General features: G+C 47.9%; 1 protein-coding gene across 2 annotated transcripts in view; it reads right to left on the reverse strand.

Annotated features, from left to right (window-relative positions):
* The window catches only part of Ubash3b (ubiquitin associated and SH3 domain containing B), a 143,864-nt gene that overhangs the window by 115,294 nt on the left and 12,127 nt on the right, over positions 1–16,443 (reverse strand). The window lies entirely within an intron of this gene.

Genomic DNA, 16,443 nt, shown 5'->3' on the forward strand with positions numbered 1-16,443 from the left:
GGTAAGGGGCAGCAGCATCCCAGAGCCGGGCTACTGTAGATCTTCCAGGACACACCCTGTTCGTGGTGTCTGGGCTGTCAATCAGAAACAGATATGCATGCCAGGAAGTGGTGGCACGCCCCTTTAATCCCAGCACTCAGAAGGCACAGGCAGTCAGATCTCAGGGTTTAGGGCCAGCCTAGACTACAAAGCAAGTTCCAGGATAGCCAGGGTTACACAGGGAAAACAAAAAAAAGTAAGTGATCCATACCTGAGGCTCCAGGAACTAAAGGAAGTGGAAAAGGGAAAGGAGGTTTGGAAAGAGATTTTTGTTTGTTTGGTTGGTTTTGTTTTCTTGAGACAGGATGTCACTCTGTAGCCCAGGAGGGTCAGATTGGCTACACAGGCTAGCCTAGCTGGTTTTTTGTTGCTGTGATAAACACCATGACCAAAAACTACTTGGAGAAGAATGTGTTTATTTCAGCTTATACTTCCAGGGCATCCTTCATCATTGAAGTCAGGGCAAGGGTTCAAGCAGCAACTGGAGCAGAAGCCAAAGAGAAGTACTGCCCACTGGCTTTCTTTCACAGCCCGGACCCACCTCCCAGGAGTGGGACAGCCCACGGTGCCCCGGGCCCTCACGGACCACTAAACAACAAGACAGTTCCTGGCATACATAGACACATTGTGATCTGGACAATCCTTCGTTGACACTCCATCTTCTCAGGTGACTCTTAGTCATATCAAGCTAACAATAAAAACTAAGAGGGACATAATCCAAGCTGGCTTCAAACACATAGCAATCCTCCTGCTTCCGCTACCAAGTGCTCTGATTACTGAATTTAAAAGAAAAAAAGATCCAGCCTATTTCTCAACTTTTCATAGGAAATAATAAAAGCTGGGTTGGGCATGGTGGTAAAGGCCTCTAATTCCAAATTTTGACAGGCAGAATTCAGAGTTTTTGACGTCAGGGCTGTGTGTGGAAGCATGGGCCATAACATGCATAAGGCCGTCAGAGGACTTGGTTCTCTCTTTCCACTGTGTGGGTCCAAGGAACCACCCAGGAGTCAGAAGCAAGTCCTTCTGCCTGCCTCTCTGCAGCCCAGGGGCTGTTAAGCAGCTCTGTGGCAGAACAGACGCACATTTAGGCCAATCCTGAGTTCAGTCTCCAGTGCCAGGAAAAGAAGGCACGGGGCGGGGCTCAGAGAAGGCAGACTGGAAGGAAAAAAAGGATTTTCAAGGCTAGGGCCCAGTCCTTGCTCCTCACCTGGGACAAACGAACTACCCTGTACCTCTCTCTCTGTTTGTTTACAACTCAGGGATGTTACCAGTGTCTGCCTCACAGAACCATGAAGGCGGGGTACGTCTTTCAAGTGAAGGCAACAGTCTGCACGGAGCTGGGATGGGCGTCTGACAGCACCGGTGGCTCTGCTGGGCCAGCCACAGAGTCAGCTACTAAATAAATGAAAACGGCTATGATTAATTATTTAGAAAAAAATCCAATTTGTGCCAGGCCTCAAAGTGACTCAGCAGGGCTCTTCTTAGGAGGACAATATGCCACCCCACCCCCACCCCTCAAGCCCATTGAGCTTTCTGAGTGGTTCCATGAGGACAGGTGATTCACAAGCCATGGCTTTTTTTTTTTTCTTTTTTGACAAAGCAGGGCAAACGGGGTGGGGGAGGGAAATGAGGGGAGGCACAGGCCAATCTGGTCCTGACAGCTGGGCCACCCTGGATGGCAGAGATGAGTCAGCTCACTGCTGCTATGCTCAACACAAGGCTCCCGATCCTAGGCAGGGCATTTCAAATCACAGATGCCCAGAAGGATGAAGACTGTGTGTGATAATAGTCAAAGGCTTCTCTCTGCATCTCCTCCTCAAGGGCATAACAGGCTTTTCTCAGTCTCTGAGTAGATGTGTGTGTGTGTGTGTATGTATGTGTGTGTGTTTACATTACAAATACATACAGGTACCTGGAGGCCAGAGGTTAACTTGGATATCTTCCTTAGTCCTTCTCCACCTTAATTTTTGAGACAGGGTCCTTCACTCCCTCCCTCCTTCCCTGGCCCCCCTCCCCTTCGACCTGGAACCTGTTGATTCAGGTTGCCTGTCTAGCTGTCCAGCAAGCCCCAAGGATATGCACTCTGCACAACGGAAGAGTGCACGGGAACCTGCATCTGTTGCCTCACAGGGCAGAGTACTAGCTAGGTGTCCAGTAGAAGAACAAAGACCAGGACACCCAAACAATGGATGAGTAAGCTCCCGTGTGTCAAGACCTGGTGCTTCATTCGAGGGCAACTGGTACACATCCATAGTGACGTCCTTGGATCTGATTTCAGAAGCCGCCATTCCCTCTGCCTTGCCCAGAACCTACGCTATCAACCTCAGCATTATCCTTTTGTGTACAAAAAGCAAAGAAGCAGAAGTGGAAGAGGGCAAAACTCCATTTCCTCTGTGAGCCACTGCTTCTGTCTGCCTGGGAACTTGGACCGGAACTCAGAAAGAGATAAAGCTGACAATCTGTACTTCAGAAGAGGTGGACTTTCTGGTTGATTTCTTTTATTTTAGTCAGTCTTGAGTGTTGCTACAGAAAGGATTACTAAGAGCCTGAGGCAGAAAACTCAGGAGTTTGCATTCATTCTGGGCTACTAATGAGTTCCAGGTCAGCCTGGGCTACGTAAGCAGACCCTGACTGAGAAAACAAAACAAAAAGGTCACTCCAGTGTGCTGCCAATCTGGGTGAGAGAACACAGAAAACAATTCATACTATTAGTCTTTTTAAATAACCTTTACAATAAATGATCACTACTCTGAACAGCAAGATTTCAATAAACATAGATGTTTAAATGAAATAATTTATAGCCAAACTTTGGGAAGGATATAACACTTAACCTAGCCTTCATTTTGCTTCATTTAGCAGGGTGTGGGAGTTAGTGTTCATCACCCAACTCTAGAGACGCTGACATAAGAGGTTGCCACAAGTTCAAAGACAACCTAGGCTACATAGGGAGAGGCAGACCAGTCAGGGCTATATAGCAAGGCCCTGCCTCAGATACATGTATTTGAACATTCACATGTTATTTCAGGTGCTAAAATTCCTTGCCCTACGCAATGTATTTTCCCAAGACTGGCTGCTAACTATATTTGACATTGACAAAGCAACCCTAACGCTGCACAGCCCGTAAGCAGTCATTTGTAACATGTCAGAAAGGCAGTTAATTTTGCCTTTTAAGCTCCGCTCTCCTTTCAAATCAACTCTGCTTGGAATTCAGCTGCCAGTTTCAGTCCTAGCGGGGTAGGGGCCAGTTGCCCATGAGCCAGTCACATTCCGGTTCTGGGCCTCCATTTCCTTACCTGAAAAATACAGGTTTGGTGTGGGGACCTTCCCAATTTATTTGACTTTCACAGTCTCTCTGAAGTATCTACGCCAGGAGGTATTATTTGAAAACTGAAGGTCTGGAATTTTCTAGATAGGGGTCAGCAAACAATAGCCCTTGGCCAAACCCAACTCACCACTTGCTTTTCAGGGCCTTGCTTTTCTCCCCAGTCCCTATGAACAGTTTTTACATTTTATTTTATTTTTTGAAGAATAAAACTTCATACTACATAAAACTTACATTAAACCAGACTCAATAAGCTTACCTACCAGAGCCCGGCACAGGTTGCTCGCTCGTGCGCATGTGTTTGTGTGTGTTTGTGTGTGTGTGCGTATTGTCTCTGTTCTTGTTTTGTAACAGCAGCATTGAGCTGACACCAAAAAGACCACCTGACTCATGGGGCCTAGAATATTCTCTCTGCTTCTTCATAAAGTTTGCTATCCCTTAGTATAGAGCAGCAATTCTCAATTAGGGGATTCCAACTCCTTCTGGGGTCGCAGATCAGATATTTACATTACAATTTATAACAGTTGCAGGATTAGTTATGAGGCAGCAGTGGAAGAATTTTATGGTTGGGGGAACTGTATTAAAGGGTCACCGCGCTCGGAAGGCTGGGAACAACTGGTGTGGAGCAGGTGTCTGGAACGTGCACAAACAGCTGTGTCCGAGGGCAACTGCCCTGCTCCAGGACCAGCTACAGATGCCCAGGCCACAAGAGCTCAGTCTACTCACAGGTGCTTTGTATCTGCAGCATCCCACACAGCCTCCCTACACCTTCTATCGTTCTAGAATATTTATGAAAAATAGAAGTGTTACGTCAACAGTTGATTACACAATAATGATAAGAAAACAATCCTTTATGTTCAGACCTGAGGATTTTTTTTTAAGGCAGGGTCTCACCTAGGTAGCACCTATGACCCTTCGCATCCCAAGTGCTGGGATTATGGGCATGCACCACCATGCCTTGTTTGTTTCTGTTTGTGACACTGGGGATGACATAGGGCTTTCCACACGCCACACAAATGTGCTAATAATTGAACTATACCCATGACTTGCACTGATTTAGAATATTTTTAATACAAAGTTGTTGGTTCAATCCAGGGATATGAACCCTTCAGCTATACAATGCTTACGGTGAATGCCAGTCCTCAGGAGAATTTACTAAAGTGACAGCTCTCATTTAGCAGATTTGGAATGGAGTTGGAACTTGACACTTTTAACAGGGGTGGAACCTCTCAGGCAGATCTGGCAGACCATGAACTTGCTCAGCAACCTTCAGTGTGTTTGGAAGGCTTAGCACAAATGTGATTCTTTCTGTCTTCCTAGCTTCACTGCCTGTCACATACCCCATGAATGCACGTCTGGGCTGTGTGCATGTGCCTTATCCATCTTACCTGTGTGCACAATGACTGCCTTCTCAGTCTACCCTGCCATATTCAACACACACAATTGCCTACCATCTTGTCCTCTCAAGCGCCTTGGCCTAAGCACCTCTTTGGAGCTCTTTCCTCAGTTCCTCAGTGGGCTGAGTGGGTCTCTTAGCTAGTACCACGCAGTCCCCTTCATAGTCCGAGTCATGTGTTTAGGACTTTGAGGTATCTGAGGACAGAGGTCTGGTTTATTCCCATGTACCCACTCGCCAAGTCGCTCTTGGTATACAGTAAGACTATAATGTGTGCTGTCTGAAACAGAACAGACAAATTGCTCAGCACTACCCAGTCCACAAGTGAAAAGCAGGGGCTACAGCTTAACCTTCTGAGTCCCCGTGTGTGGGAACTTTTCCTCAGACCACACCCCACAAATGGACACTCTCCGCACTCACTCATGGTGGATTGCGTTCTACTCTATTTCATTAGGAGTCTCAGGTTCTACACTGAAGTGGTGGAGCAGAGCAGAGCAGACCCCTCCCCTGCTGGTCACTGCATGGAGCACTGAGAATTTCTGATCCCAGGCATTCAGTGGTCCTGAAGGTCACTCTCGGCCTCAAGGAAGCAGGTCCTGGGAGCTGCTGGTGGTTATGGCAAAAAGCCGCCACCCACAACGGTGAGTGACAAGCGAAGGAGCATAGCCAGTGTAGGATATGTAGTGAGAAGGACTGGAAAGTGATTTGGTCTTTGCCGCCAGTCCTCCAGGCTGCAGGCATTTCCCTCTCATTTTGGGGCTTTCTGTTTCCTTATTGGTCACCTGGGCCCAGAGGAATGTGGTACAGCCAGACATCTGTAGGCTGATTGCAGCCACAATGGAAAGGAGAAAGAAAAAAAGTGTGGTGAGCACTGGACACTGGCCTCCAGCTAGTGAGAGGGATAAGGTGGGGGTGAGGGGTGGGGGCAGATACTGAGGAAGCCATATCTGTGCCCACACCTTCACTATAGCGTCCTTCCCAGGTTTTCCTATCTGCTCTCAAATTCCTATCATTAAATTCACAGGAGTACTCTTAAGAAGGTCATTTGGCTGTTACAGTCAACAAGGAAACAAAACTCTTTTTCCTTAGAACCGCTAGACTGAGAGGTGGAACCAGAGAATCAGGAATCCAAAACCAACCCAAATCCAAGTCTAACCGGGCTAGAAAGATGATTCAGTGGTCAAGAGCATTTACTGTCCTTCCAAAAGTCCTGGGTTTGGTTCCCAGGACCCATACCAGGCAAGTCGCAGCCATCTATAACTCCAGTTCCAGGGGAACTGATGCCCTCTGGCCTCTGTGATCATCTGTCAAGAATGCAATGCACATAAATTCACACAGGCATGTGCACATGCGTGCACATACGTGCGCGCTCCCACACACACAGACACAAATGTGCACATGCGCAAAGAAAGAAATCTTTTAAATAAGTAAATAACAAATTCACAATGTGTATGTGTGTGTGTGTGTGTGTGTGTGTGTGTATGTGCACGTGCACATGAATACAACGCCTCAGCTCATAGTATATACACCAGACCACACCCCTTTCCAGAATACTCGCAGGTGGCTTATGTCAGTTTCCAAGACTGGACTGTAATCCCGGAGAACAACATCTCAGAGTTTTCTGTTTCCCTAACTGATCACATGGGACATTACTCTCCGTGATTACACAAACACGCACAGCATCTAGCAAGGACCGTGGAGAGAGGAAGGTGGAGAAGTGTGAAATGAGTGTCACCACCTGAGAAATTGTCTCAAAAGCAAAGTATCTGAAAGGCTCGGATAAGATCATACCTAGCTAACCAGGGTGTGGTGTCACAGGTCTGTAATCCTGTCAGTGGGGAGCCTAAGGCAAAAGGATCACAAGCTTGACGTTAGCCTGGTCTACATAGTGACCTATGTAGACCTATTATGTAGGTCTATTATGTAACTCAAAAGCAAAGCAAATGAACAGAGGTCTCAACAAAGAGAGAAAAATGCACCCAGAAAGAAGACATTCATTATTTTAGCAACAAGTTGGTGTAGGGTCCTGAAGTGCAGAAGAGCAAGCCCATGAGTTGGCAAAGGTAGCTAAGCTGTCCTGCCCGCGTGACAGTGACGCAAGCTGGGTGCACAGGAGCTGCAAAGGCGAGTGGTGGCCAGACTGTGATTAACTCCGGATTGACAGCCAGTTCAGAACCACAGAAGGGAGCCCCAGGGGAAGGAAGGGAACACAATTTAATAGCAAGGAATGTGGCATGCAAAAGATTCAGGGAGCTGTCAGGGCAGGGTGAGGCAGAGTATGGAATAACAAACAGTAACACATAATGAAGACATCTAAAACCAGAGCACACTTCCTAGCTGGATACCTTTGCACACGTCAGGCTGGTTTGCTTCACTTGCAGGACAAGAATGCTAGTTATTCCTTGGCTCAGGATTGCTAAAAGCATAAAGCAGCCCACAGTAGAAACACGACAAGCATGAGCCGTCACCTGTCTGTATTTAACAAGCTATAGAGTCTCTGTGATCCAAGAGGAAAACTAGAGAAGGGTCCCCTTTCAGCAGGCACCCCTTGTTTCACAACAGCCCTGTCTCTGGGATCGACTGAGGCAGAAGCACCCTACTCATCTCTGAGTGGGTGGAAGGGTCTGCGCGACACTGAGCGCTCCAGAGGCGCTATCTGCAGCTCTGGAGAACGTGTCACACAGATGGGCAACCCAGACATAAACTGTCTTACCCAGAGTCAGAGGAGGCTCGAGAACTCTGACCTCACAGCTCACGAACTTCATAAACTGCATGGTTTCACACCACACAGAACAAAGGCCCTGGGCTCGTCTCGATACACAAATCCCCCAGCACCTGAGGGCTGCCACATAACATTGAGCATCCACGTCACCTTCTTCTTTCTCAGAAGCGGCATGCACACTTCTGCATGGAGGAGCAGACACAACACTCAAAACAACTCTTAGAACACTTCCCTGCAATGTGGTCTCTAAACACAGGAAACAGCAGCTGGCTGTGTTGCCAGGAAGGTTTGTTTGCCAGTGAGTAAGCATGTGGGAGCTCGCTGTGTGAGTTTAAAGCTGTGATCCAGGAACAGAAATAAACCAGCCAAGCCAAAACCAAAGCCCTATAACCATAGGTGTAAGGAAACATTCAGAGCCGAGAAAATTCAGGTTAGAGACCAGGGATGCCCCTAAACCCACAGGGCATGCCCAACAGCCCCTTTGAGTTCCACTTCCTCATTTGTAAATGGGGTCATCAACACTGATGGGCTGGGTTTAAAGGGTGCTGATGATGCTGGGGAATGGAGCACAAGAGCTGCTGCTATGGAAAGTGGAGCTCAGCAGTGAAGGGTTTGCTTAGCATGCATGAGGCCATGAGCTATAAACACACACACACACACACACACACACACACACACACACTTCCAATACCATTCAGAAATCAGTAAGAGTTTGATTTTACCATTTTGGGAGAAATCAAGACCCTACCACCACCTTTCTAGCTCCCGAATGACCCTACAGCTCTGTTTCCATCTGTTTCCAAGCACTGAGCAGAGTGCCAGCTAATTATTCTCTCTTCTCTCTTCTGTGTTTTAAATCTTTTCTTCTTCCCACCTGGCTGGGAGTGTGAAGAAGGCAGAGGGCAGTGTGTATTTATATCTCTCAGATCCTAGTACTGTATACATGCAATAAACGTGTGTTAAAAACAAACAAAAACAACAACCAAGGAAAACTACAGCAGGAAATTATCAGAAGAGGAAGAACATTCTGGACACCTGACATCAAGTATCTACGAGACAGTGCTCCAGGCTCAGATGCTAGAGGCCTTGTCTGGTGCATAAAGCACAAGGTTCAATTCCCAGCCCTGGGAATGGTGTTACACTCTATATTCTTAGCATTCATTGGAGGCAGAGGTAGCCAGCTCCGATGTTCAAGGTCATCCTTGGCTCCCTGAAGTCAGTTAGGACTGCCTGAGACCCTGCCTCAGAAAAGACATAAAATGAGGCTCTGTGCTGTGCTAAGGATCCAGGAGGAAGCTGAGAAGGCTGCAGGACCCTGATGGAGACCTTTGCACCTTCATCCTGATCTTTCCTTGTCTGACTGAGGAGGTAGCTCCCTGTAGAAAAAGAGCAACTCTAGAGCCAAGAGAGCCAAACAAAGAAAGAGTCTTGGATTTGTTACTAAAAATAAACGCTGTAATACAGGTCAACCCCTTCCTCAGAAACTATAGTGACAACTTTGACCCTTCTAGAATTTTCTCTCTTAAGGAGTTCAAGGCTGATTTACAACACACACACACACACACACACACACACACACACACACACACACACACACCAGTCCTATTAGGAGTTCCAAGCCATCCTTGGGAATCTTGAGGAAATGCACTCCCATTCTCATCAGCTTAACAGTTCCTTTCTTCCTCCTCGGGGCTGCACTTGTGCCCTGGCTCAGTCACACTGGATTTTCTTGCCACCTCTTTCATTGCTGCCTCTGAGAAGCTGCCATACCCGCTCTCTACCTCCAACACGCTGGTCCCCACTCCCCATCACGTGTGTAGAGAGCAGTCACAACAATTCCATGAGGAATTGTTCAGCAAGCAGATGCTTAAAGCCTAAAGCCGTCCTCTTTTGAGGCCCTGGCTGGTCTCCATCAGCTCATGGTTGTACATGCTTTATCCTGTGCAGACAATCTTTCTAAACATCCCTGGGACATGTTCACGAGGAAGAAGCCACCTGGACTGACTCCTAAAGGGGACCCTCGTCTCTACAGGCCTTACAACCCAGGGTAGCCTAGCGTGGTCCCCACAACTTGTTTCTAAGTCCAAGTGAATATCAGTCAGAAAGTCAGCCATGTTCAGTAGAAACCAAAGCATTGGAGCATGGGGCCTTAAGGGGCAGAATGTGTCATGGGACCACTGGTTTCTCAAGGTTGTATGTCCTTGTGAACTAAGACCTGATTCTGCCCCTAACAAAGATAACCTCCCTAGGAAAGTTCCCCATAAGCCTCCGGACTTCCCGAGGCAGCCCGCAGATTAGAGGGTAGATACGCTCCCCTCCCTCGATCTAATCACATAACAAAGTCATATGCTTCTTGCCATCAGAGGCCAGGTCTTGCTCCTCTCTGGAGTAATGCTACCAAAACAACAAAATCTTGGGTACCTGTCAGAACCACAGTTTAGTGAATCTTTGTTGCTCTAACCTGACTTTACATTGGGCCTCTTCCTTATCTTGTCAAGCATCCTCCAAATTAAATATCTGTAGCCCAGCACTACTACTTCAAGATGACATGGAAAAAGCAAGGGGCAGTTTCCCTGGCTACAGAAGATGGAAAGGGAAAGAATTGTTTTAAAAAAGTACAACTTCGTGTTCTAAGATGCAACCTCTGTCTCCAGGGTGGACTGCCTGTCACCGCGCAAACTTCCCTGCGACTCCAGGTCTCCTGAAGCTCAAAGCACTGGGACCCTTCACACCGGTAGAGAACCAACTCCTGCCTGGGCTACCCTACCCACTACCTTGCTCCTACACATACAGCCCCCTGCCATGATTGACAGATGAAATGAGGTTAGGAACTTTGCCCTGCCTCAGAGGCAAAGAAGGCAGCGCTGGTAAGATTATGACCTTCCACTGAAATGAGAACTTCCTGAGGCATGAAGGGCACTTCAGGCCTGAGATCTCTGGGAGGTTGATGTTTACGGCCCAGCTGATTTTCCAGTCCTACCTACAAGCTGGTTCCTATGAGCCTCCTGTGTTACTATCACAACCCAGCCAACCTGTGGTGGGTTCTGGTTTTGTTATTGTTGCTCCCTTGTTTTTGATAAACTGGAGATCAAACCCAGGACCCTGTGCACTTTAGGCAAGAGCTCTATCACAAAGCTACACTCCCAGCCCTTGTTTTGTTTGTTTTGTTGAGATAGGACCTCCCCAGGTAGCACAGGCTGACCTTAAACTCACCTTTCTTTTGCTGTGGCATCCTTTATGCTGGGATTACAGGTCTGTGCTAGTGGGCTCAGTTTTACGGGTCTATTTCTTTTATTTATTTTGTTGTTGCTATTGCTTTGTTCTTAGGTACGGTCTCAGTCTCCTGTATTCTAGGCTGGGCTTCAATTCACTGTGTAGCCAAGGATGGCCTTGAACTTCTGATCCTCTGGGTCTCCAAAGTGCTGGGATTCCAGGCCTGTGCTATCACCCCTGACCACAGATTCTTCTTGGTAAAGAAGGTCACCAGTTCTGTGCACATGGGAAGGCTAGCTAGAGCGGTGGTGTGGCTCCTGTGGTCTTTAGAAGAGAGCCTTTCCACATTCCAAAGGCAGATTCCTTTACCTTCTAGTCCCTCCCCAGAATCCAGGTGGTCACCTGTTTCACAGAGGGCTATTCGAGTTAGCTGCAGGCCTTCCATCTTCAAGCAGTGGAGGGAGAGGAAGACTTACAATCTCTTAAGAAAGACTTGGAGTGACTTGTTAGCTTCACTTGGCCTGGTGTGGTGGGTCTCGCCCATAGCTCCAACAACGGAGAGACTGAGGCCAGAGAATCTAGAACTTCAGGAGCAGGGTAGGCAGCAAAAAGAAACCAAAATGTGCCACGCAACTTGGTGCGTGCTTGAGTGTATTCTTAGCACTCCAAGGAGGGGAGAAATTAAAGGTCTTCCTTGCTACACAGTGAGTTGGAGGCCAGTCCGGGTTACATGAGACTCAGACTCAAAACAATCACCCAAACAAAGAGAAAAATTCCATCTGTACTCAGAACTCCCTTCTGCACGTCTCTCAATGCTGTGGTTCTAAAGACAGGCCCCTTCCCTGACCGTCACCCACTGTACACTTGCCATTGGACCCAGGTGTTTCACACTGACCCCACCTAGACGCACTCTTTCCTTTCATCATTACTGTGATTCTTTGGGGTGGATGCCATCCCCTACATTTAAGAGACTCATGGGGATTTTGTTAACTTTCCCAAACAGAGTAGGGATTAGAACCTGCATCAGTCTGACCACAAATTCAGTCCCAGACAAGCACAACACGCTCTGTCCAGGGAGTCCCTGGGTGAAGCCACAGGAATAAGGGTGTGCCTGCTTTTTCTACCACCATCACTCCTCATCCAGGGTCAGCAGCACAGAGAAGCAGGCACTGGGTGACCTGTGACTCCAGGAACTAACTACCCACTGCCTATCCTCCCCTAACACTCTCTCTCTCTCTCTCTCTCTCTCTCTCTCTCTCTCTTTCTCTCTTCCATAAGGGAGAGAACAAGCAGCATTGTCAGTCCAATCTACATCACTAGACAGTCAACCACAAGGCAACTGGTGGGACCCAGAAAAAAAACAAACCAAGGGGCCAACCAGGCTGCCCTCATAACCTCAGTCCTGTGTAATCTAGGGATATCACCTCATTTATTTGGAACTCGAGTTTCCTGCCTCCTGTTAGTCACCAAACCTCACACACCACCAGCCAGAGGCCAACACCCTGGGTTCTGAAGTCTCATTCAGTCATTTCCCTCCTTGGGGAGACAGTCAACAGCAGCTCCCCAGGAGACACGGGCAAGAAATAAGGCTGGGTGAACATTGGCCGTCCCTATACCAACCAGGGCCGATCTGGAACCAAAGGCTGAACCCTCGTGTTTCCCCAATACAAAGAACATAGTGTAATGGTCTGTCCTGTCCTTTTAAGAGACAAATCCTGCCCACTACCCCCTTGGTCCACTGAGGCAGGCAGATCTTCTTTTCTGCTTGCAGCCCAAGTCTCTTCTGTCTCTCTATCGAAGAGGCAGCTTCTGTCTCTCCCTTCTACCCTTCCCCCCTCTGTTTCTCTCTCTCTCTCTCTCTCTCTATCTCTCTCTCTCTCTCTCTCTCTCTCTCTCTCTCTCTCTCTCACACACACACACACACACACACATACACACACACCTCTTCTCCCCTTCTCCCCTTCCCCCTCCATAACCCATTAAATAAATATCCAACCTCACTCTGCATGACATGCCTAACCATCTCCGTCTCTCACCTGCTGGGGCTGTGGCTGCCTGCCTGGAACTATCTGCCCCTTGTGACCCACTGCAGCCACTTGGGGAACTGCTCCATCCCTGCCTAGGACTGGCTGCTCTTGGAACCCATTGCCTGCTGCCTGTCACCACTTTGGGGGACCTGAGGCATGGTCTCATGGCCCACTGCCCACTGCAGCCACTCAGGGACCTGAAGCATTTTTACTTAAACCATAACACATAGGCTTCATTAGGTAGGACTAAATGGCCTTCTAAGAATGGATTATTCAAGAACATTTACCCAGTGAAAGGATCATGCTAGCTCTTTGCACATAAAAATATACAAATAAATACTATTATACAGACTGAGCATGTTGCACCTATGTATTTAGGAATATACATGTGCATGTGTGTGTGTGTGTGTATGTGTGTGTGTGTGTAACAATGAATAAAAAAGAAAGCCATGAATTTGAAAAAGAGCAAGGAGGGATACATGGGAGAACTTTGAGGGTGGAAGGAGAAGGTAAAATAATATAACTATAATATAATCTCAAAAAAAACATCTTTTTTTTTAAAAAAAATTAGGACTGGTGAGACAGCTCTCATGCAAATACACAAATAAATAAACAAATGTTAAACTTTTTTTTTTTTTAAAGAAGGCTTGGGACGTAGCTCAGTGGTTAAATGTTTACCTAGTAAGTGTGAGGTTCAATCCCCCAGAACTATGAAACAAGCAAACAAGGGGCAGTCAGTAGGCCACCCGGCTTCTGTACCCCGGTTTCACTGATTGCTGGCTGTGCTCTCACCTGTAAAACAGGGGAGCCGTTCCCGCCTCATGGGCACAAAAAGATGCTGTGTGAGTGTTTAAAAGATGCCCCACCAGTAGACACTCAGCAAATGTTGATTGCAGATATCAAGGTTAGGAATTAAAATTAAGAATAATACACTGGGTGTGGTTAGTTCCAGCACTCGGGAAGAAGAGGCAGGCAGATCTCTGTGAGTTTGAGGCCATGACAGCCAGGGCTGCACAGGAAAATCCAAAAAAAGAAGAAAAAAAAGTAATAAAGCAGCAAATGAGGGTTAGTGATATCAGAGAAAAATGTGACAAGTGTCACGGGGTAGGGAGACATGCAGAGCACAGGCCGCAGCTAGCTGGCGGAGCAAGGGCCTTCCGAAGCTGCTCCACCTGGGACGCCACCTCTACTCCACAGGAGACTTGACAGGGGTGGTTAAGCTAAGTTTCCTAACCTGGGGAGGTGCGATCACAGCAGTACTTAGAAGGGAAAGAGTGAGGCAGGAGCGTCAGAGGCAGGGGAAGAGAAATAATGATGGGTCATAGGGCAGATGTTGAACCAATGGGTTTTGAGGGTGGTGCCACTAGCCCTAGAATGAAGGCAATTCTACGGGAGGGCTGGGCCTCCCAGAGCAACACCTGTTTGTCTGCACTTTGATGGAAGCCGGTAAGACACCCTTTGGAGCCAGGTGTGGTGGCACATGCCTGTAATCCCAACATCAGGAGGCAGAGGCAAACCTGCTATAAGGTGGCCCAGCTACGTAGCCAGCCCCTGCTGTGAAAAACAAAACCCGAGCAAGAGAAAAACCCCTTAACTCATTTTGGACTCCTGACCCCCAAACTGTTAGATTAACACTGGGTGTTCAAAGCTGTTCCACGTGTGGTAAGTTCTGACAGCAGCTGACAGAAGCAACGGTACGTACCTTTCGCTGTACATGCTGTGTCATAAAATGTGCTTCACAAAAGCCACTCGCCAGCGCCTTATGACTCACATCCCCACTTTCCAAAAGGGATGAAATAAAAAGGGAAGCCTCCAAGAGGAAGGATTCCTTTGGGCCGAAGCAGTCCCCAGCTCCAGCTGTCCTCACCGTGTGCTGCTGTCCTCTGAAACAAGGGAGCTTGGGGAGGGACACAGGCACCAGAGCCCAGAGTACTAAGTCTAACTAATGATGATGATGAATAAGAAGCATTTTGTATATCATGACTTTTATGCAGATGGCTTTTTGTGGCTTTCACCTAGGTATCCATTGCCTCGACCCAACCTACAGAAATAACTTGTCCAAAACCTCTTGTGGAAGTTTCCTCGGAGATTCAAACATTCTATCTCTCAGGGAAGCTCCTTAAACCAGAAGCTAAACAGTTCAAAATAGCTTCAGGAAGTCCCTGAAACTGACCAGATTCACTGGGCCCTTCCCAGCCAGAGTAAGCAATAAAAGTTGAGCAGCGAAGAAGACTCTGAGACCATACCAGCTGCCTGGAAGAAATTTAAACCAACCGAGGCACCTAGGAAGGACACTCTCCGACCTGCTGAGCAGCCTGCAGACTGTGTAGTGAGCTCCAGGTTCCCAGCTTTCTGAGCTGTCACCCATGCTGGGGAGGGCTTTTGTGATGCAGCTGTCTTTGAGTCATTTCTGTCGCTGTAAGCAACCCCTCGCCCATGTTCCTGTAAGCAACCCTAATAAAACTCATTGGTTCACCACATTGGACTTTGGTGGTATCTGTACTTTGGTCTGTCATGGGTTTCCTATCTTGAGTGAGTAGACCTGGGTTGCGTCTCCCCAGAAAAGTTCTGTCATACGATAAAACCACATCCTCGGAAAGCAACAGAGCCAGGTCTCGAACTTGGTCATTCATCTCGAAAGCCCATTTTCAGCCCCTGGGAGAATATACTTTGTTCTCACCTTCGTGGGTGGGTAGTGACACATCTCTGGTTCTTCTCGCTCTCCACTGGCAGCATGTCCCGTCCCCACCCAGTCTCTCCCTCCTCCTTAGGGGGTGTCATTCCCACAGGCCTAAGCAAATGGCACTTGTCTTCTCTAGGGCGAGATGCAAACAGCAGCAGCAGGGAACCCTAGCAAAAGAAAAGATGCCAGGCTGGGCAGAATGGTGAGGCCTGGAATCCCAGCACCCAGGAGGCAGAGGCAGAAGGACTGTGGGACCAGCCTTGGCTACAGAGTGAGAACTTGACTCAAAGTAAAAAATAAAAAGGAAGGGAGGCTGGAGAGGAAAAGGAGAGAGATCTCATGCAGCTAATCCAGAGAATGCTCCAGTCGCGCCTCTTAAAACAGAGGCAAACCTTAAAACACAGGCAACCTTATTTCTTAGAGCCTGAGTTTGGGCAAGTACCAGGAAGGAGAAGACAGCAGACCTTGTGGTCTAGACAGGTGGTCAATCAGCCTAAGACTTGTTACTGTCACAGGCGACCTGTTAAGATACTGACAGTCACGGGCGACCTGCTGTTAGATACTGACAGCCATGGGAGACCTGTTAGATGCGGACAGTCACTGGTGATCTGTTAGATACTGACAGTCACGGGCGACCTATTGTTAGATATCGACAATCTCGGGAGACCTGCTGTTATATACTGACAATCACAGGCAAACTGTTAGATACTGACAGTCATGGGAGACCTGTTAGATGCTCACAGCCATGGGCGACCTGTTAGATGCTGACGGGCTCACTTCCCTTACTGTTCTTACTTCTCTTCAGTTTGATCTGAGGGTTTGGGTGAGTTTAGCTGTGCTAGCTCTCCCAGCTATCCACTTCTGAGCTTTTCTTCTCCCTCTGGAGGATTTTCCCACAACCTGGATCTCACAATACGTCCAGTTCTGCCATCTGTTACCCGAAATGCTGGGACCAGGAGAACCTCACATTCCACACACTTTCAGTTTGGGATAACCGCACATACATCAGATGAGATTTCTCGGGGAGGGGACCCAGATCTA

Source organism: Myodes glareolus, chromosome 4 (genome assembly GCF_982192425.1).
Source record: "Myodes glareolus chromosome 4, mMyoGla1.1, whole genome shotgun sequence".
Classification (NCBI taxonomy): Eukaryota; Metazoa; Chordata; class Mammalia; order Rodentia; family Cricetidae; genus Myodes; species Myodes glareolus.